Source organism: Oxyura jamaicensis, chromosome 13 (assembly GCF_011077185.1).
Source record: "Oxyura jamaicensis isolate SHBP4307 breed ruddy duck chromosome 13, BPBGC_Ojam_1.0, whole genome shotgun sequence".
In the NCBI taxonomy this organism is placed as follows: domain Eukaryota; kingdom Metazoa; phylum Chordata; class Aves; order Anseriformes; family Anatidae; genus Oxyura; species Oxyura jamaicensis.
The window spans coordinates 5,495,424-5,517,943 of NC_048905.1; the positions used below are offsets into that span (position 1 = coordinate 5,495,424).

General features: G+C 46.1%; 1 protein-coding gene and 1 long non-coding RNA gene across 5 annotated transcripts in view; both read left to right on the forward strand.

Annotated features, from left to right (window-relative positions):
- KCNIP1 (potassium voltage-gated channel interacting protein 1) overlaps window positions 1-22,520 on the forward strand; it is a 376,470-nt gene that overhangs the window by 234,512 nt on the left and 119,438 nt on the right. The window contains exon 1 of one of the 4 annotated variants that reach the window (XM_035338446.1): window positions 12,351-12,419. The exons of the other annotated variants lie outside the window; for them this stretch is intronic. The gene's annotated coding sequence lies outside the window, so the exon portion shown is untranslated. Of the gene's footprint in view, window positions 1-12,350; window positions 12,420-22,520 lie in introns of those variants that run through there. 4 annotated transcript variants of the gene reach the window in all.
- On the forward strand, window positions 1,147-22,473 carry LOC118173677. Its single transcript, XR_004754342.1, has 3 exons — window positions 1,147-1,787; window positions 12,328-12,382; window positions 22,101-22,473. It is a non-coding gene; the product is annotated as an uncharacterized LOC118173677 (long non-coding RNA).

Genomic DNA, 22,520 nt, shown 5'->3' on the forward strand with positions numbered 1-22,520 from the left:
GATAAGGAGGGGAGCCAAGCTCTCTTCTTCCTACCACCCTGGTTAAGATGCAACTGTTGCCCTAGGTGGCACAGGACAGCTTTATTGGAGTTAAGAACACGCTGATGCTAACCTGAAGAGCAGCAGTGTCCCAGCATCTCTGTCAGAAACCGTAGGACCTATTCCAGTGGTAGGTTTGTCCTATTATTTCTCTCTATTGAGTTTATTTTTCTGAGATGGACAAGGAGAGGGCCAGTGGGCTAGATACACTTGGTGACCAGCCCTCTTTGGTCATGCAGCAGGATGGCATCCAGGTCCATTAGACACTAGACTGTTCCCAGGGGCTCTCTGGAGAAAAAAAAAAAAAAAAAAATGGTTAAATTTGGCTGTGATTTACTTCAGTTACATTGGGAAAGTGCAAGTTAGGCAGTAGTGAAAGACATCTCGTTTCACTACGTTGAGATTTTGTTTCCATCTTCTTGCTTGGAGGAAGATTTTCAAATTAATGTGAAAGCAGCAGGCTTTCCTGTTGACAATAACTTGTGACCTGTGTATTCAGTGAGCTGTACTAAGGATCAAAAAAAAACATCCAAACAAGAAGCAGCAGCAATAGATGCAATACCTGCTTTATGAAAAATGAACTCACGGTGTAATAGAGTGCAGATGCCAGAAAAATCAGGGCTCTTGTACACGAGATGAGAGGTCTGTCAATGAAACACCTAGCACGTGGCTTTTTGCTGAAGTAGGGCAAGGATTCAAAAGCCATAGGGACACAGTTCTGGGCAAGGTATCCCTGCTTGCGCTGCGGGGTGCACCATGACCTCCAGCAGTTCCTTCCAACCTTAGCCATTTTGTCATTCTGTGAAATGCTGTTAATGGAGCATCAGCGTGCATGCACTGGTCTTTGGACAAATACTGCGAGGCAGATTGCTGTTAAAATACCAGCTTTGTAGAGGTGATATTGTGGTAGGAGATACCTAATCACGGATTCAAATTCTACTAGCCAAAGCAAACCATCAATAAATAAGATTTTGGTTTGACCAAAATTTCACAAAGGCCAGGGTAGGGGAGTCACTACCTTTGGGGAGAGAATTAAAATAAGTTAAATGAGAGCCAGTTTGTCCGTCAACATCATTTCAAAATTGAAACCATTGGCACAACTCATTTTTATTTTTAACTTGGAATTGGCGGCTGAATACAGTACCAATCAGAAACAGATGAGATTGCCCCCAAGCTATTAAACATGTATGTGTTTTTATGTCTTTTATTTTTCTGTGAGTTTTTCAGTGTTGGATATTTTGAGTGGGTTTGAAAAACATGAAGCGATGCTGGCCCCATCCCCGCAGGGCAGAGAAGAACTTGAATTTCATGTTTTCATGACAGTGGGAGTAGCAAGTCCCTTCCCTCCAGAGTCAGCTTTGTGGGTGGACTGCTGTAATATGCTGGTAGGATATCCAAATTACTCCCCTTGTATTGTGCGCTTTGTCACTTGTAAAACCACGTTGCATTCTTACTGTGAGATGAATTCAGAATAGAGCAGAGAGGAAGAGAATCTTTGGCTCTTAATTTATGTACATAAGTTAAATGAAAGTGCTCAGGACCAGCTGTTTTGCTAATTTAGCTAGCCAGCTGCCTCTTGTTGTCTGTATCAGCCTGGTACTCGCCCAAAGAGCTGGTGCCCATGCACCCGTGGGCTGATGCTGTTGTATACCAGCAGCCGTCACCTCATCTGTAGGGATGGCTGCTGCTTCTGTTCTGTAACGCATAACCCTGGTGATACTACCCAACCATCAAATCAAGCTGAACGTGTAAGTTCAATATTGCAAAATAAGTCTGTCTTCATTTTATTTATGTCCTTGGGTTCTGCTGCACAAGTCTATGTCTGTTCTCTCCTTCTGGCGAGGTTATTGATCTTTCAGTGCGGTGATGGCTTCTGATAACCACCTGCCTGAGTCAGCCCTAGTGGCAACCAAAGGGCCGTTCCTTGTACGCAACGGTTCTGTCATCTCAGCTGCCAACATCAGCAAGTTTGAGTATTCCGTGTGCTTGGTGCTGTGTGGATGCATCTCCCCTAAGGGAGCAAAGGGTTAGTTGTGGTCTTTCTAACACAGTAGGCTCTTAACTGAAAAACAAGCTGTCTAACAAAGCTGGGATGCATAGAAGGGCACAAAAATGCTACCCTTTCCCCGTTTATAAATGGTTTATCACCTATAGTAAGTGCTGCATCATACAACATACCATAAAGATTGGAGAGTATAATAAAAAGTAGGAGCCATCACTTAATTGTGTGGAAATGGCTAATGCTTGTCTCTGCCAAGCCTCTGCCAGCGGGGGCGTGGGCTTGAGCATTGATGCTTCTGGAGGGCTGGTGCCTCTCGGGAGCAAGGATCTCATCTCAAGAGCTGGAATCCTGTCTTTTGTAAGGTATGCAGTTATTAAGTTTGCTCGTAGGCAAAAAGGATACAGAGTAAGCAAGTAGTACGTGTAATAGGCATAGCGCCTGTCGTACCTGCAGTCTGATTTCTTACACTTTACCCCCTAACCATGTATTAACTGTATAAAAGACCTCACTGACTTTTCACAGCTGAAGATAAGGGAATAGGATTTCCTACTGTGCTGCTGCGTGTTCTTCCCTATAGCTGCAGAATACACAGGCTGCTTCTGTTCTGAGCCATCCAAATTGTACAGTAGTTGTTTTCCATGATGTATCAGATACAAATCTTCTCAGGCTCCGGAGTCTCAGAAATAGGGTAGACTACAGGCAACATGGTACAATGATAAAACCAGAACATGAGATGGGGTCAAGTGGAGGGAAAGAAGGAAGAAGGACAGGGAAGAAAGACTGAAGCAAGTATGGTCAACTGTAGAACTTAAAGTCTAGTTATGGCCAAGAGACCTGCTCTGGCTGGCTGCACTCACACCTCCACACTCCATGCTGTGTGATGGCTTTTTGCTCTGCTCCCTCTCAGCAAGCTCAGAGCCACCAGCTGGAGGAGCCAACTCAGTGGCCTCCATGCCCTCATTTTCCAGAGGGGCCACCTTGGTGACCTCCACACTGTCATTTTCCAAAGGGACAACCTCAGTGACCTCACTATCGCTTTCCTGATTATCCACAACCATGGCTGCAACATCATGTTCAAGATTATCCACTTCCAGAGCCTCGATGCTATTGTCTGGAGGGGCCATTTTTGCAGCCTCAACACTGTCATCCAGAGGGGTTGCCTTGGCTCCTGCTGCCATCAGGACAGGCCACAAGGGTAGGTGCCTTTGACTCCATCATCTGGAGGGGCCACCTCTACACCCCCAGCATTATCATTTTCCAGAGGAACCACCTCGGTGACCTCCACACCATCCTTTATAGGAGGGGCCACCTCTGCCTTGACATCATATTCAGATTGTCCCCAACCACAAGTTCAGTACCATTCACAAGAGTGTCCACCTCCAAGTCTCCACATAGCCATTTTCTGGGGAGTCTGCCTCCCTGGGCTCTTTGTTGTCATCTGGAGACTCCACCTCCCTGGGCTCAAAGTCATCATCTAGAGGATCCACCTCCAGGGGCTCTTGGTCTTCCTCTGGACAATCCACTTCTCATGCTACTCTTGATGATCCTCTGGAGGATCCACTTCCATCGCCTTGTCATCATCCTCTGGAGGATCTGCTTCCCTGGGCTCTTCATCGTCATGTGGAGGATTCACATCTGTCAGCTCTTCATTGTCAAACAGGGACAGGGCAGTTTGCAGGGCAGGGAACATGAGAAGGTTGGGCACTCAACACTGCTCCCACATGGCCCCGTCCCACGGGGTCCATACCCCAGGAGCAAACTGCTCCAGCACGGGTCCCCCATGGGCAGCAGCTCCCCCCAGACCTCCTGCTCCTGCGGGGCTCCTCTCCACGGGCTGCAGCTCTGGCGCGGGGCCTGCTCCTGCGGGGGCTCTCCATGGGCCGCAGCCTCCTCCAGACCACATCCACCTGCTCCACCAGGGGCTCCTCCATGGGCTGCAGCGTGGAGATCTGCTCCATGTGGAACCCATGGGCTGCAGGGGGACAGCCTGCTCCGCCAGGGGCCTCTCCACAGGCCCAAGGGGAACTGCTGCTGCCTGCCTGGAGCTCCTCCTGCCCTCCTGCTGCACTGACCGTGGTTGCTGCAGGGCTGGTTCTCACCCCTCACTCTCCCAGCTGCTGTTGCACACAAGTTTTTTGTTTGTTTGTTTGTTTTTACCCTTTCTTAAACATACTCCCAGTGATGCCAACCAGCATCGCTTACTGGCTTGGCTCTGGCCAGCAGCAGGTTGTCTGTGCCATGGGGCAGCTGCTGGGCCCTGCTCACAGAGGCCGCCCCTGCAGCACCCTGCTACCAAACCCTTACCACGAGAACCCACGACATTAGGACAGGGGGAACTGGCACAAAGCTGCACTGGAGGGGTTCAGAATGGACGGCAGGAAACACTTATTTGCCGTGAGGGTGGTCAAACATGGGAACAGGCTTCCTAGGGAGGTGGCTGGTGCCCCATGTCCATCGGCGTTCACGAGGCATTTGCATAATGCCCCAATATTGTGCTTTCAGTTTTGGTGGGCCCTGAAGAGGTCTGGCAGTTGGACTAGATGATCTTTGAAGGTCATGTGGTTGTAACAAAACAGTAGAAATTAGGGAAGGATTTAGCTGGTGCACTGTAACTTGAAAAGAAAACCCCAGGAACTTCACATTTACTCCAAACTGCTGAACTTTAAGCAGCTCTGTACCGCAGAGGAGGTTTAATACTTTTTCTCATTTTGATGCTATTGTGACAGAACACTTTTCATATAGTCTGAGCCACACAGGAGTGTGAAATGAAGATGGCCTTTGAGATTATAGAGAACTGGAAATGGAAATGAATTCACTGGAGATAAGTTAGTTCCCATGAGTCTCTTTACAAAAATGTTTCTCTCAGTCTGTTAAGATTATCGGCTGCTATGCCAATTGCCTGTGATAACACAGGAAATGAAAAAATCATGGTAAGAAATCTCCAGCTGCTTATGAAGCCTTTTTTTTACCAGTCCTACACAAACCCAGGGAGCAATGTACTCCGAGGAGGATTGCTCAGTCTCTCAGCAGCACAGACATCCCTGTGGGTTGTGCCGGGCTTGGTACCTGGGTAAGGGAAACAGTTCTGTCTGTTGTTTTTTTTAATGTTCCTAATCTGAGAGATGTTTTTAGTAACAACCCAAAAAATATCAGGTAACACGTTTACATCCCTAGTCTCTGTGGCTGGTGTCCTGTGTCCCCTCAGCTGCTTGTTGGCAAAAATATGTTTGGGAATGGTTAGCTGAAATGTACTTTCAGCTCTTTTTCTTACACCTCCAACAGAAAGTCATGTTGTTTGGGTCTTCTGTAAAAGCTGCTGTTAGCATATGTTGTAAGGCAAGGACTAGAGTAACAGAAAACCATGTGTTTGAGCTTTGGCCATTCTCCGTCTACTCTTTGGTGCAGCCAAAAACTTGAGGGGCTTATCTCTGGAGCTCCCCAAACACATCTTTGTGCTTTTGTAAAGAGGTTCATACTGTAAGCTCTAGGTGTTGATATAAAAGTGGTGTTGCAAGCACGGTTCAGCTAGATGGATTTCTTGCGGCTTATAGGGAACCTCTTTGGGTCTAGTTCCTCCTCCTTCACCCCTGTCCACTGTCACAGCACAATGATAAGGAGTGTCCCTGGAGATTTCCAGGGACTGCCGTCTTCAATTACTCGTTTCTGTACTGGCTGTAAATTATTGGCTGATAATGAAAACACTTGGCCTGTGCGTTGGGCCAGTTGAACGAAAGCAATACTAAGGAGAGCCTTCCATGCCGTAAAAATAGGAGCTGTATGGCTTTGTTTGAAATGTGTTAGGTTACGGGTCAGTAGCCTGCAAAACGTTCTGACCTAGCAGCTACAAGGGGTGTAGCTCGTTCAATTTAGCCACTCACTTTTCAGAAGATTTTGCTTTCACTTAGGGTTTTGTGCCATATCCATCAGTGCAGTACCTCCAGACCTTTCTCACATCAGTAATTAGACACGTGCTTAGGTCTCATCGGCCAGAGAGCTACGTATATCCTTGAGTGCTCTGAACAGAGCTGGAAATAGCCACATTCCTGAATGCTTTAATAAATGGGATTAACCACGTGGAATATAATCCATCCTATAGCATTTGCACTATGACAGTTCATCTTCGGTGCAGTGGGCTATCAGTAACGTTAAGATAAACTGTGTTCTTGTGACACCATCTGTACCTTTTCTCCATTCCTGCAACCCCTGAGAGTGCTCTGAAAACTGAGGCTGTTTGGTTCATCAGCTGTGTTAGAAGGCAGACATAATGGACAAAATTGTACTCATTTCCTACAAGTTTTGAGTGATAGTTCCGAAGGAGTCGGGCACGGAGGAAGCTGCTTTGCTGTGCTGCATAAGAGCTGGGGTTTGCTGGGAGTGATCCTTGCTGCCTTACTCTCAGCAGAGGGGCCCTGGGGGCCCTGACTTGTTAACCTGATGGCAGAAACTGCCAGGGGAGAGGATTTGGGGGGAACCTGCAGGAGACTGACAGTAGCTCCACATGTCTCTGCTGTGACAAAAGGGTCAGCCCCTGGCCCCCCGGGATGGGCTTTTGGGCTGGGGTCTGCTTCCTTTCTCGCCTACCACTACAGCTGATCCCCAGCCTTCAGTCTTTCTCACAGTGGCTGAACATGGTTTGCATTTACACATACCGGGTACTAAAATGTCACTTCACTGTGTTTGTCTAAATCTAAGGTAACAGCTTTCCATCCTTAGCAGATGTAAGAGTGAAAGGAATAAGTCACAGGATAACAAGTTTTCTTGGGAAATGCAAAGAAAATGGAAGGGGGAATAGAAAGCACTGGCCAAATAGTTATGTGTTTACTACAGGTTTACTATTTGTTGTTCCTTTGGAGATCTGGTGCCTGCCTATGCCACTGCCAAATGTTTGGTAATTTACTCTGAAAGGTATGTTATATTGCTACAGGGTTTTTTCATAAAGCAACCCTATAATGCAAAGCTGCTCTAGCTTCAGGGTCGTGATCTCCTCCATGAGATTGTTCCTTTGGTCATAAATGGAGAGAAGCTGTTCAGAAGCACCTGCACAGTGATTATGCTACGGAAGAAACTTTTCTTGCTTTCCTCCTAAGAAGTGTGAAATGCAGTGTGTGTGTATCCCAGTGCCGCTGCCAGAACGACCCATTGCACCGTGACTTGAGGACAGCTCCCCTGTGCCGGGGGGGTGTGCGTCTGAGGACGTGCTGCTTTGTGCATTGCTCTTCTAAACATGGGTGCAAAACCAGAAAGAAGGCTGGAGTGTTACGGGTGCGATTTCACAAAGAGACAGTATTAAGCAATGCAGAGCCCATCATTTTTGACAGTTATCAGGGTGACTGCTGACTCTGCTTGTATGCTTCATGCTGTGTGAGAAGGTAAGACAAGTCACCTGCTGCAGCTGGTCCCAGCCAGAAGGCAGTACGCTGCCGTACTTCGACTTCAGGTTCAGCGTCTGTTTGTTTTGCAGCAATTGGTCTGCAGGGAAGAGTGATCCTTAAACATTTTGTCTTGTTCTTACCTCACATAATCTTCTGCTTTGCCACATGGAAAGAAAAATGGTGTTTAGGATATTCCCTAGTAAGAGACCAGTGAATGTTTTTAATGGTCCTGACTTGGATGTCGCTCCAGCACTGTGCCAGACAAAAGAGAACGAGGAGCAAAAGCCGTAAAGGACCTTGTGGGTGCTGCTAGCTGCTGGCACAAGGGGCCCCTTGGCACATCTCTCTGTGCAGTCTGCGCTTCATATCTTCTTCCTATATCCTTCCACCTCCTTGCAGCCTGATCTAGAATACAGCCACATCAAACCAACACTCACTACATTTCATTGCACCCTCCCCTGTTCCCTTCTTATCTTTTACCGCAGTCCTTTCTTCTCCATGGCCATTGCCCTTCAGTCCTCACTGGAGGAGGCTGCATCTGGCTGAAATCCCTGCCAGGGGCAGGGACAGGGATGAGTGTGGCCCAGGAGGTGCTCCAGGGCTGGGACAGGCACTGTGATGTTCTTATCGCCTCCCAGCACCCCATTGCCAGTCATTACATTTAAGGGCAGAAATTCAATAATGCACATAAGATGGAATGCTTATGACCATATTTGCATGTTTTAACATGCATTGACTTCGTTTGAATGAAAGTTATAAATGCTTTGACATTGAGCCTGGCAAGGCTGTGGCATGAAACAAGCCGTAGAGGATGCTCTTGGCTGGAGCCAGCATCTCCCTGGGCTGCAGGCCAGCCAGCCTTGGCTGCTCCAGCTTGGTGGCACCCAGAGCTGCTCTGGAGCTGGGCTCTCTGCTGTGTAGCTTTGCCTGCCATTATCTGGGATTGCTTTGCCTGAGGGTTGGGGAAATAAAGAAAAAGAAATAAAAGAGGCCTACCTACTGCTTCCGTGGCTCCTGCTTCTGCGTTCCTTCCTCTGGCTCCTACCTGTAGCTGGCTATGCCTGTGCAGGGGCACAGCACCCTGTCCGAGGAGCTTGGCAGGGTGCTGGCGGTGAATGTCACCCTCTGCTCCTGCTGGGGCTGCCTCTGCTCCTGCTCCAGCCAGCACGGAGCAGCACGTGTGCTGGAGCCCCTCTCATCCTTGTGCGAGCTCGCCATCATGTGCTGAGGCTTATTTGTTGTGCATGTGTTGAGGGTTGGATGCAAATGCAAATTGCTGTAGGAAGACCAGATTTCTCAAGGATTGCACACAAGTATGAAAACCTATTTGTACAATGACGTAAGGTTGTTGTAAGATTGCCCTTGGAGTCCCTTTGAAATTTGGGGCGTTAACGTGCAAAGTCAGTTCAGCACGAAGTGGAGTCAGGAAAGGAAAATTCCCAGGAAAGGAAAATTCCTTGTAGGGATAAACCCAAATTTGTATCATTAGCACCTTTTTTTCTGTTTCCTCGTGCGATGTGTTACTTTCACTCCTGGGCGGCGGGCGCTGGCGGCCGGTTTCTGCTCGCACGACGCGGGCCGGCAGAGGGCAGCAGGCTCCTGCCATGGCCCCGCGCTCAGCCCGTCCCCGCCGCGGAGCGGGGCGCTGGGCGCTGCGCACGGCCCGAGCGGTGCTGCAAGGAGCGCCGCCACCGCGCTCTTCTGCTTAACAGACGGAAACGTCCTCATTACGGCCGGACCCCGGGAATCTGAGGGGGCTTACCCTGTGCCTGCAACGAATTGCCAGGGTTTGATAACTAGCGCGTTTCCCTTCTGTTAAGACTGAAATCCAGCTTGGAGACAACGCTGTTTCCAGGCTAAGGCTGACTGCTGGCTCTGCTGTTGTTTCTTGACAGTTACGAGAAAGCCACCAGGTGGGGGTAAGATCCCTTTTAGTCCTGCCTTGGATTTTCCTTCCAGGGACTTCTTGGTCTGGGTCGCATCGGTGGCAAGTCTCCGCTAGGCCAGCCGGCAGGCAGGGCTCCGCACGCCGCGGGCCTTGGGTGGCTGCTGGAGGTTGGCCATGTCTGGGGGGTCCCTGCGGACACGGAGACCCCCGGCACGTGGCGGTACTGGGCTGTAGGGTGCGGTATGTGCGCTGGAATATCCTGGATTTGGCACCTTCTAAGGGACAGATTATTTCAGACACTTCTGATAGCATATTTTTTTTTTCAGATAATGTGGAAATTCATGGTTTTAATTTTCCAAAATCTCCACTATCAGCATTACATCTTTCTTAGAGTCTATCAGTAAGCTGTGTTTTAACCCAAAGTCCTTCTATATCCCTTTAAATAGAGCTAAATGCCCTAAATTGCACAAGGCTATTGCAAAACATTAGGGAAGCATTTCCAGTGCTTTTTGAATTATCTCTAGATATATTTCACTTTTAATATGAGCTGATGCAGATGTCCTTTTCCATAATATTCATAATCAAATGTCCATCTGGTGAAAAGAGTATCGTGTCTCAATAAACATAACCTGCTGTGGTTATTACTCGGTGTTTGTCTAGACAACACTGGCAGAGCCTCCTTGTACCAGGTTCTGTTCAGTGGTGAATGAAGTTAGCTATTTTCCAGTCCATTTTATTTCTATATAAATATATACATATAGTGTCTAGATGAAGATTTAAACTCTTATAATGGGAGAAACAATGAGTTATCACCAAGTGGAGGTGCAAAGCTTAGCCTGTTATTATTCCATCTTATTTTTATTTCTTGAGCCTCTAGCAGAGAGGTATAAAGCCATCATTTCCTATTTGCTTCTCCCTGACTCTAAGAATCCTTCCAACCACAACGTCCTCCATGAGCTTCTTTTGCTGGAATGATGTGCATGTACTTATGCTTTTGCCCCATTCGCCAAGAAATCCTTTACTTCATGAATTCTTGTGCAGATGTTGCTTTCTGTGTCAATATAAATGGAAATAACAGAAACGTGAATTGTGTAGCAGCTGCCAACCAGAATAGGGCCACATAGGCTGTGAAACAATGGTGAGAAGATGCACAGCAGGAACTTGGGAAGAAACTTGTTGTGCCATTAAATTCTTCTTGAGCTTACAGTGTTTACATTTTCCTTTTCAGAAGATGGCAGATAATACCTACTTTTGGTATCATAAGCAAAATCACCAAATATCTCTTATTTAGTGTCAGCTGCCAAGTCCATGTATCTTGTCATTCCTGAAGAGTCTAATGAAGGAAAAATGCTGTAGAAGTGCACAAGAGAATGTGAAACAAAGTGTTTAATGAAGATGGACAAAGTCACGTCAGGTGGTATGGGCTTCTCTTACATTAAGTTGATCTCTTCTCCATAGAAGAAGAGCACACAGCCAAATATCAGCATGGGTCTGATTGGCCCTACTGTTCAGAAATTCAGATCACAGTGTTGGATTCTTTGCCTTAAAATCTTATATAAGAAATCATTTCACTAGGCATGGTTTTGGGAGGCTCTCTGTGCAAAGGTAATAAAGGAAAAACAGAAAGTAGATTTTTAATGCAGTTGTTCCAGCAGCCCCGGGTTACGCCAAATGAGGAGGTGCCCATGTTTGCACTGTGATTCTAGCATGGAAAGGCAGTAGCTGAGATGCTTCACTTTAAGCCACCAACTTTTGACTTGGCTTTAGACCAACTCCTTTGAAATGCGTTACTGGCTCTAGCACAGCACAGAGATGTCCCTTAACTTTAAGATTCCCGGAGTTTGCCTTGCTCCTCCTCTCACAGCTCAGCAGGAGTTTGCTATTTGCAATAAGGGATGGAGCAGCCCGACATACCCTGTGCAGGAGGACCCTGGGGTTCGCTGGGTCTCTTCTCCAGGCTCCTGCAAGCAGGCATCCCGCAGAGCCGTGGTTCTGCTCCTGAGGAAGGCAGCCGTAGCAGCAGATCTTCCTTCTCACCTCCTCCCTGATGACGGCACATTTTCCACGCTCGGCTAAAGCAGTGAAAACAAAAAGCAGTGAGGAGTGACAACGTCCCTGGGGCGCACAGCATCACGTACCTGGCAAGCAGGGTCACTGCTGCTTTCCCACGTACCGAGCACCGGGTGTGTGGGGCCGTAATAAAATCTCAGGGGCAGAGTGCTGAGCCTGAAGGCATTTTGTTTCAGGAGCTCTCTCTGAGTTTGCAGCAGAGGAGCACTCGGACTACCTGTCCCTTCCCGTTTCGGTGACAGGATTGCTGTCCCCTGCGTGGCAGCCCCTGACACCTCCCGCTGCCCACAGTGGGGCAGCGTCCCTGCTCACCAGCAATGAGTGCAACAGGAGAAAATACTTCCTCAGGCATTTTCTGTCCAAGTCCCCTGTAAAGAAAACTGTCAGGAGACAGATACACTGTATTGCTGTAGAAGCTCAGCTGACTCCACTGCATGGTTTGAGGTCCAAACACGTGCTTCCACTGTAGGAAAAGAAGTTGGCCATGTGGCTGGGGGCTCGTTACCTTTCTTCTGTGTAACAGCTTGATTAATAGTGCACAAAAAGAATCTTTCCCCATCTGCTTGTCCCAGTCACGTTGTTTTAAGCAGTGCTGGAGTGCTGTGTTGCATTGTGAAGCAGCAGGGAAGGGAAGCTGAGGAAGGGAGCAAGACTATTAAGAGACAAAAGAGTACTCTGTAATCAAAAGAAAGTTAACATGTTATATTTTACACTCTGACAGTGCAACCTTTTATAATTAAATTATCAGGATTATCAAGAAATTATTGAGGAAAAGCTATCTTAATGATCTAAAGGCTAGGAAAAAGGTACAGTCAAATAATTCATCATACTGCAAAAAGTTATTTCAGCTGTAATGACTGTGACGTTTTTCAGGGATCCATTATATGTTTTCACTTCTTAGTGACAGATTTTTGCTAAGTTTCAAACTTAAACATTTGTGTTCTGTTTTCTTGCAGGTAAGTCTGGACTGGTCTGTTGGAACTGTGCAGTGTGGGAATGTAACTGAACAAAGTAAGCCTTCTTTAAGCTGTCGGAGCCTGTTAACAAGGTCAGAGTGTTGTCTTTATTTCTGAGCTCTAATGCTGTAAATGAAAATGGAACTGGAATGGAGAACATAACTGCAGATCCATATAGATTGCAGACACAAAGAGATCTTTCTTATGTCAGATGTGAATGCCACATAACAAATGCATGTTTGTGAGAATTATGCATGCTGCTGCTTCTCCAGTTCATTCCTAAACCAAGAGTGGGTGGAGATAATATGAAATATTCAAGTTACTGATACCACAAAGGGTAATATAGCTTTTTATAATATTTTTTTCAGTGATCTCTAGTTCAGGCTTCTCTAGTTATGTCAGCTTAGATGGTACAAATTTCAGATTCCTCTTGAACAGAGCCAAGTTAACAGGTCACATGCTGAAAAGCTTACTTTGTGAAACGTTCAGAACTGGTTGTCTTTTATTAATCAGCTGGCAATAGGATCTTGCATCAGTAAGATGCAGCTGTTGAACTGGCATGTTTTGCTTCCTACCTAAGCCTTGCTCTGTGACAACTCCTGCTAGCAGTAAGAAACCTTGACCTTGCAGGCTTCCTTGCATCGGAATGAGCGGACTTTGTTGAGATGTTGTTGTGTTTATTGTGTCAGAGTTGAAAATGATTTTCTTTGAATTTTTTTTCCTTTCTTTTCTTCTCCCATTATCTCCAGGAACAGTTAAATTCATCTCTCATCAAATTCAGGTGTTGGCTTTCTTTTGAAGTGTTGTCTTGGCTTCTTTAGATGCTCAAACAATGTTGTCCAAATCTTTGATTCCTATTTTGTATTCCAGCAACAAAAACCTTGTTGCAGCATTTAGGCACACCCATGCTGTAGTATCTGTTCATATCACAGTGCTAGTTAGCAGGGCAGTTCCTGATGGTCAATATACAGAAAGCGGTGCCCAGTGCAAGTTCTCTTGCAGTCATTTTGAATCTTAAATGTGTTCACTTTCCAAATACAGATTTTTTAATACTTCAGCTGGACACGTGTAAAAGCTTCTCACTGTCCTCGAGTTCATCGATTAGTTCTGCACCACTCTGGATTTTATGCGTTTGGTTATCTCATCTCAATTGCTGCTCAGATCAAACAGAAATATTCTATACGAACTTCTTCATGCTGGTCTTTTTTCCTTTCCTTTCCACTTCTGCTGACTGATGTTAAGATTTTTTAACTATTTTTTTATCAACTGATAGAAGGGGCCACGTGTCCTTTTCAGATATATCACCGCTACCATTTTAAGGATGAGATAACAAGGGAATATTTTCCCCTGCTAGTGAATGCCTCACTTCTGGAGTGAAGACAAGATTTTATGACAAAATGTGTCACTAGATTCATATATGCTATATTTCTGTCTCTGAATGACCCATAGTTTTGTAACAGCTACTGTATTTGTAATTTTTTTCTTCTCAAAGATTAGTATGGCTTTGGTTGTGCTCACCTGTTGCTTTAGATGTATTAGGTGTAACTTCCTCAATATGCATTCACATCCAGTTTTGAACACCTTCTGGCTACCAGTGTCACACCTTAGCTTACTCTCTGCCCTCGTTATAGAATAAACGATTCACCAAAGAAATGTTTCCCTTTGAGTTCAACTCTTTCCAAGCCTTTTGATTCCAACTTTCCACTTTTGGTTTAAGAAAAGGTTTCCAAATCCTGGGTTAGCAGATTCTTTTCCTCTGCAGCAGTTTATCAGCCTGTAAAGTACATATGTACCACTGGTTCTCTCATTCCAGGCAGAACCTTTCTGTGCCTTTTCTTACACAACATACTGAACCCTGCCTTTGGTACCCAACTGTTCTCCCCCTCGGCACTCCTTAGATGCCCTTGTCACTCTGCCCGGGGAGTTGTGCACAAGGAGCAGTCCCCACGTACTTTAATCAATTTATTCATTGCCTCCAAGACTGATAAGGATCACTATGAATCAGGCACATTGCACATTATCAATGGGAAAAATATGCTGTAGTGTAACAAGGCCGTGTAGTATTTCCTCATATTTTAAGGCACTCTGGAACTATTCGTGGGAGAGGGGTTAGATGTGAAAGAGCCATCCATCATGTCTCATTGCAATAAAAGGCAGGCTTGTGTTTCAGCATTTCTGTTTGAAATGTATAAATGCCTCTTCCAAGGCTTTTTAGATGTAAGCATGTCAGAAGTTAATAGATGTGACTATGAATACCGATAAATCAAAAATAATGCCTTAAAAATAAACATCTGGTGTAATCTAAGTTATAAGTGGCATTTTGGAAAGAAGCTCAGATTTAAAGAAATGCACCAAAAAATAACCTTCTGTAGAGCCACTGGAGTCAGAATTAATATTCAGGTCACAGCATGCAATATGGTCCTTACATTGACTGCCAAAATGATGCTGAGGGGTTTAGGAGTTAAGGTAAAAATGACTGCTTTCGAAAATGCTGTCCAAATGTAGCTATTGTTTACCCCCGTATATCTCAGAAATCAGCACCATGGCAGAATTTAATAGGGTTTAGAATTTCATTTTAAAAAACATTCCTCTTCTGTACGCCTCTCAAGAAGAGCAGTATTCCTTTGCTGCCCTCGGGCTAACCTTTAGCATACAAAGAAAAATATTCTGCCTTAAGCAAACTGAATCCTGAAAAACAGAAGACTGGGGTTGGCAGCCATCTTCAGCAGTAACTCCTTCGTGTGGTGTCAGTAGAAAGCTGCTCTGTAGGTTTAGGCCTTGATAGGCCTTGAAACAAGGAGCATCCCAAGTACGTGGGATTCCTTTGTGGGAAAGCAAATTGTTCTGGGAAGCATTACCCCAGTTCAGCTGCCAGGCTGTGCTCTGAGGATCGATTGCGGTATTGCACTCTGAAATCTGCTGTGACAGCCTTTAGTTTGTCCTTTACACCTGTACGTTGATGGCAAAATCCTCACTGTCATTGTTTCAGTAAGAAAGGGAACAAGTCAGAACCTATTGTTCCTGGATAAATGTAGGCAGGAGAGGCTTGAGATGAGACTCGATCCAGCAGGTTCTTGGGATATCAGCAGTGGGAAAGCTACAAGGCTGAATTTAGCGGAGAGAAGAGGTGAGGTAGATTCCTACTTTAGAGATGTAATTTTTGTATGGAAAATGAGTAAGTTGATTTCTTCTGTTTAATATCAAAGCAGTATTTATAAAGGCTATATTTATTCATAAAGAGAATTTTGCTGCTCAGTGGTGATGTAGCCGTAGCCCTGTGTACTGCAAGTGTTGAGCGCTTTTCCTTTTACTACAGGTCTTCAGGTACCCACAGGATTGGAGACAGTGCTCGCGTTCATGCCTGTACACTTCTCTGATTTTGAATCAGAGGAAATATGAAATAGAATTGTTCGCTCAGCTTTAGCCACAGAGTCAGGATTTCATGCTTTTCCTACTATAGATTTATGTATTTGGTAGGCTTGGTCTTGAAAGCACCAGAATGATGCAAGATGCTGAAGAACAGAGTACTTGAAATCTCTGAGCAGGCTCAGCCATTCTGGCCCTTGAAATGCCAGTCAGCTCCCCAGGGCCTTCCTAGGAGGCCACTCCGATACCCACTGAGGGAGTGCCTCAGCAGTAATGCGGCAGTGGAAATGCTTTGCCCTTTAACCTTCCACTGAAATATAAAGTAACCAACTTTAGCAAAGAAAAAGAAAAAAAAAAAAAGAGAGAGGAAACCTCAGGCTACTTTTGGTTTTCAGCTGCACTTCAGTAGCTGCTAAAGAAGCTTATCTCACGTGCAACAAAATCTCGTATCTGGAACCAAATGCCTTTCCACACAAAGTAGAGATGCTTAATGCTTTGCAGTTAAATGGCTTAAGTTTGGTGTGAAATAGACTGTGTAGGAGAAAAACAGGGCACTTTTTTGGTGGTAATGTTTTGTTTGGTTTTGTTTTCTGGAGACTTGTTCCTATCTTGCATTGCTTTGCATTATTTCTCAATGCTCCTTTTCCTGGGAGGCCCTTACAGCGGCCTTCCAGTGCGCCCAGGGCCCTGCAGGAGAGCTGGGGGAGACTCCTTGTCGGGGGTGTAGAGAAAGAACAAATGGGAATGGCTTTAAACTGAAAGAAGGTAGGTTTAGATAAGATATAAGGAAGAAATTCTTTACTCTGAGGGTGGTGAGGCCTTGGCCCAGGGAGCTGGGGGTGCCCTATTCCTGGCAGTGCCCAAGGCCAGGCTGGATGGGGCTGGGGGCAGCCTGGGCTGTGGGAGGTGTCCCTGCCATGGCAGAGGGGTGGAATTAGATGGGCTTTAAGGTCCCCTCCAACACAAACCGTTCTGTGATTCTATAGTAACAATGTGTTCCTTGTGTCACAAATAAAAAAATAAATAGAAACATCCTGACAAAAGAATTCTCCCTGAAATCATTTTTCTCCTTCTCTCTGTATGTTTGTACCGATGACGGTCAGAGGTACGTACGTCAGGGTTCCCAGATAGCCACTGCTATCCCACCACAACATGGGTCTGGCAATAACAAGTGTCTGAAAGACAAAGCAAGTTATTCTTAAGATTTCTGTTAAGTAATTTATGTAAAAAATTGGAACTTTCTGTTGGAACCCCATTTTACCATCTGTTCTTCAAACGTTTTCTTCCCTGAGGTGTAAGCTGAATGCTCAGCAGTCATTTCTGTATTGGGGAATACACAGGCTTTCAAAATAACTTCTCAGTGCACACACGTGTATGAAATGCCACGTCATGAAGACAGACACAGCTCAGTTCTTGCCAAACTCAGAAACAAATCTGTTTTGTTCTGATGTCTGTTGTGAGGTACAGTTGTAAATACCTGTGTCCTCCTCAAGCACTGGACAGGTTTTAGAGAACTTCAGTCCCATTCACAAGGGGACTAACGCTACACCAGAGTTTGTGAGGGGAAACAGACTTCCTATACTGGGATGACATTTATTTAGTTCTCAGCACCATTGCTAGTCTTCTGAGGAGAGCAGATGGGCATGCCATGGTGCTGGTGCAACACCATCTCCTGAAGTTAAGCCATAATAGGAATGCAGACCCTGCCAGCTCCTTGTGACAGTGCCTTCCTTCCTGACAGCAAGTTTAGATTCCCTCCAGAAATACTACATCAGGTGGTCTCTGGTTTGTTAGACCTCCTCATCCTGCTAGCTCAGCTTTGCTTTGGGAAGGTTCCTGTATTTCAGATCTTTTTCAGCATCTCTAAGTCTGAAATTATCTCTAAAAAGGTGGGAAATAGAGTATGTAAGACAAAAGATCTTGGTGCCACTGTCTCCTGCGTGGCAACATCCTTACATCCAATGGATATCGGCGATGTTTGGAAACGATCCCATTACTGCCCATCTGCGTTCTGGTTCGGTCATAGTGTCACTTCCAGTAGAAGTGGAAAACACTGAGGCACAGCTGCACGTGCGCTCATGCCGCTGTTAGCAGTGTCTGGCTCACCAGTGGTGTGCTCTCAATAAACGCAATATTTTGCCATGGGGAAAATATGTAGCAGTGAACAGACAAATGCTGCACACCGAGAAAAGTGTTGTGCCTTGCACCTGGAAAGCATGGCCATACGGCAGCCTGTCTGGCAAAACATCTTCTTCGATCTCCTTAAAATTTGTCTTTTCTTGTGGATAAGGCCCTAAATGACAATGCATCTATTCTTTTCCATGGTGCAGCATATTGTCTTCTGTGAGTTCAGGTACCCCATTGGTAACTCGTTTCTTCTGTAAGCATCTCCCTCTGGTACTGCAGTGTGCAGCCCTGCCTATAGCCCCGTGATGTTTGTCTCTCCTCCTTCGTTAGAGCCATTAACAGGTGAATGAATTGCCGCTGTGGTCCAACATGGTGACAAAACATGATTTCCTTATTCTTTACAGTTTTTCCTAGATCCTCTGGATGTCTGTATGTATCTGATGGAGATCACTAGAAGTGATCTTCTACTGTTGGATTTAGTCTGAGATGAGAAGTGTCAACGAGCCTTGCACATTGACATTCGTAGGTGCTTCAGGAAGGTTTTGTTGTTGATATGTGCCTTAACTATAAGCACCGTGTATGGAAGCACTAAACTTTGCCTCACCAAATGCAAAAGGAGATTTAACAGAGTTAAGGAAGATTTAAAAGAGTTAACAGTTTGTCTGTAATTTAGCCAAGGCCAGGAAGTGGCCTATCAGACAGGTATTAGTGCCGCTAGAGATGTGAGGCCAACCACTGCTTTGGGAGGAGAAAGTGGGCTTTGTGTTAGAATTCAAGTTAATCAGTCCATGACGAAGCGGGGGAGCTTGAAGGTAAATGTGTCACCCACTGTGTGGCATAAAAGCGAGGCTGGAGAGTCCCAGCAGTGCCCTGTCCTGCGTCTAGCCCAGTGCTGCTAGGTTACACAAGGGTTGCGAGTCCATCGGCTCTCTGAAGCCTGTTGAGTTTGGTTTTAGAAATGAGAAAATCAGATTTAGTTCTTTCCTTTCCTGTCACCTTCATCCTGTCTGATTTTGGTGTCTGTTTTGAATTAAATAAATACTGTGTGTTCTTTCAGTGACAACTGCTGTGCTAAGGACAACTTTAGGAAAACGGGTGGTGTTACACAGTTCCCCCGTGGGATGTGGGGAACCTGAAGGTGGGGCACCTTGGTGGAGCTGGGGCACCTTGGAGGTGCTGGGGCACCTCGGTGGAGCTGGGGCCTGGCCCACCAGCAGGCAGCAGTGTGTGCACCCCGAGCGGTGCTGGGAGGCCGAGGCGGCAGCACAGGGGCTGTGAGGAAGAAGAAATCTCCTTGTGAACGGGGGTAGCAAAGAGATCCCAGCCTGCGGTGGTGTGATGGGGAAGGTTTGTCTAAGCCCCCAGGTGCTTGTGTTTGTGACAGGAGTTTGTGCCAATAATGAGGGTTTCAGTGCTTCCTCACATCTCCTTGTTCACTCCTGAGAGCTGCCTCTGAGCCACAAATGTGGCTGCTCAGAGTAACCCCCAGGGAGAGCGCGAGAGTGAGGAAGCCCTGAATGATTTGCTTCTCTCATGCCTTTAGCTTAGAAGTTAATTTCTTGTCAACTTCTGAACTCTGAAGACATGATTTGCCTTCTGTGTGTTAAGAAATTGGACAGCTGTCATTAGAAAAAAAGTAGTCATCATAAGGAGTTATTATTTAGTACCGAATATCTTAGTTATTTGCGGTCTCCTAGGACCTAAAAATAATCCAGCCTAGTTAGTGCATTCTTTCTGGGAGACTGATAGCCTCTTTTTCCCTGCAGCCCCGTGCCAGCAGTTGGCACAGCAAACTACAGCCCAGTTCCTCTGTAAGATGTGTGTAAAGCAGGGTTGCTGACAGTGTTTGCACACTTTTCATCTGATGTTCATAGAGAATGTTCTAGGGGCCCCGTGTCATTCACCGCTCTGTACCAAAAAAGATCAAACGCCGCATTCAGGTTTCCCCCACGCTGGAGGGACGTGTGTTGAGCCTTGCTGCATGGAATTAGGTCTTTCGTTTCCCTGGGATTTTGTTCAGGCATCTGCAGCAGAGAGCCTCCACCGCACGCTCCCACATTTCAGTGTGCCTCGCGCAGAGTGGCACAAGACAAGGAGAGGTGAGTCAGACTTTCGAAAGCGCTCTCAGACAGTGAATGATCTCAGTGAAGTGCATTTTTATGTCCCTCATCAGTGGGTGCAGACTTCACTGAATATTTCAGGAAATCTTCATTAGCTCAAATACAGAGTACTCCGGCAGTGCCATTCTGTGGGTCTGAGCTGGAGCCCTGCCTGCGTATGAAAGCCAGGATCAGACCCCTGCTTTCCTTTGGCACAGCTTCTCTGCATTTTTAGTTACGCACCGTAAATCCTTACAGCACTTTCTCTGCCTCCTTGCCCTTTCAATATAAATGGGTAGTTAACACCTTTTCCTGAGTCAAGTTATAAATATTTATTTTTTTAATCTATCTCCATAAGTCATCTCTAGCAGCCTGGTGGGTGCAGCCTTGTCATTCCTGCAGAGGTACAGAACCAGGCGCTCCGCTTGAGCCTTGCTTTGAGCAGTTGGAAAATGCCCGGGGCTGTGGCGGTTCAATTACTGTGTGGTGTGCGAGCCTGGGATGTGAATTTCTGTGACCTGCTAAGCTGCAGAGAGCATACTTTAATATCTTGCACAGCTCAATTTACAGCTCTAATTTCTGCAAAGAGAAGGGAGAAGGCTGAAATGCACCACTGAGTCGCTTTGAAAAGGTCTTCTGGCTAAGCAAGCTTAATGGAAAATGCTGTAGAGAACTGAGTGCTTCCAACACTTAGGACAAGCTAGGAAGCTTTCTGCTAAGCCTGCTTATCAAGCAGCAGGTTGCATCTTCATTTCTTAACAGTTCTGTTCAGGGCTACGATAAAAGGGAAATGCTGCAAATGTAACAGGCTGCCTTCACATGTAAGACGTCTTTCAGAACAGTGGCTCTAAACAAATCTGTTGTTTTCCTCCAGTAATGGATAACCTTTCTTGAGGTCTTAATGAGTGTGGTCTGACATGGCGCCAGCTGAAGTTGCTGTTTGAGTGAGCAGTGAGTATAAGGTTTGGTTCCTGCAAAAAGGAAGCAGAGTTTTGGATTCGCTGGTAAAATTGAACCACCAGGAACTTGTAGCAGATCTGGAAGCAACACAAAGGCTGTGGTGCCCAGGATATTTCTGTAGCCCTGGTTTTGTTACCAGTTTAAAAGTACCCCAAGACTTTGGGGTATATATTTGGTGAGAGTTCCCAAACCAGAGGATTCTCAGCTCCTCGGTGGTTTGTCCCCAGCACCAGCACGCCCTGAGTTCCCGTCTCGCGGGACAGACTCAGTTTCCCAGATTCCCTGGGCCAGGGCAGGGCCTCCACGGTACCACACGGTACCACAGCTTCCAGCAGTCTTTGGACTTCTGCCATAAACTGGACAAACCTAAATCAAACGCCGAGTGCTTTGAACAACTAATTATCAGCTCTGGGGGAGCCGACCTACTTGTAGGCAATATTGGATGCTTTATGTTGTTTCTTTTGCATTAGGATTCACTCTAGGTGTTTGAAGCGTGAACTTCCACAATTTAAATAACAATATCTACCAATCATACATAAAGAACTATTTCCACCCTTAAGCCTGTTTGCCTTTATCCTTTGGAAGGAAAGTGCAATTGCTACTTTCATTGTTGTGAAATGCTTTGTTTCTTGCAGTTTCTTGCAGTGTTTTCTCTAATCAGAAAGCTGAAGTTGTATCTGTCTTCAAGCTATCGATCGATTAGGGTTGAATACATATTTTGAATATGCAGGTTAAATATTAAGTTAACTGGCTGGCTGGGTGATAGCAGAGTGCTATCAGCAGCTCATCAGTAATGCTGGTGGGTAACTCGATTCTATGACACCAGCAGCTGTAGATGCTAAATGGGTCAATAAAGTATGTGCAGAAGAGGCTTTTCAGTGGGTTTCTGAATGATGTAAACAGAGCTAAGTATGAAACTGTTATAGTTAGAAACAGAAAGTGGAGGTGATTGATGTACGAACGCTACCAGGCAGCTTCACAAATGAATGGCAGTAGCCCCAGGTCGGGCATTGTGGCCCAGCTGCACCCAGTCCTTGGGATGGGAGCGTGGCACCGTGCCTGGCATGGGATTTAGCCACTGCGACGTTGGTTTGCTGAAATAAAAGCAGGCAGGTGAGCGCTTCGCATTACTTTAAGTTAAAGATTAAAAAGAGATCCTGTTTTTTTTTTGACAATCTGTATGTTGTTGTGCGCTAAGATAGGGCTTTTTTGTTCAAAAAGGTGGTCGCGGTGTTTGCTGGTTTGGCTCTGGCCCGGCTCTCATTGTCCTTCAGCTGAGGGAGCTGAGGCCCTTCGGAAGCCGTAGCAGGGTGCTGTACCAGTTGGACTAAAGCTTCAGGAAGGACAGCAGAACCCGTGAGCACTTCTGCAACCAGCACGTTGGCAGCTGTCTGTCTGCACCTCGATTTCATGCTTCCTCTGGAACAGTGACAGGTTTCTACACGAGGAGGCTTCAAGGTCACCTTCACACGTTAATTCATTTTACTGGCAGCGGTCGGGCTGCATGCTGCGCCCGCTGTTATCTGCCCTCTGTGCCGGATCCATGAGGGCAGAATGGCTTCGGGTGGGTGGGAGGCTGGGGAACCTCGCTGCGTGCTGCGGGTCCCTGACTCGCGGGGACCCGAGTCAGGTCTCTCCATC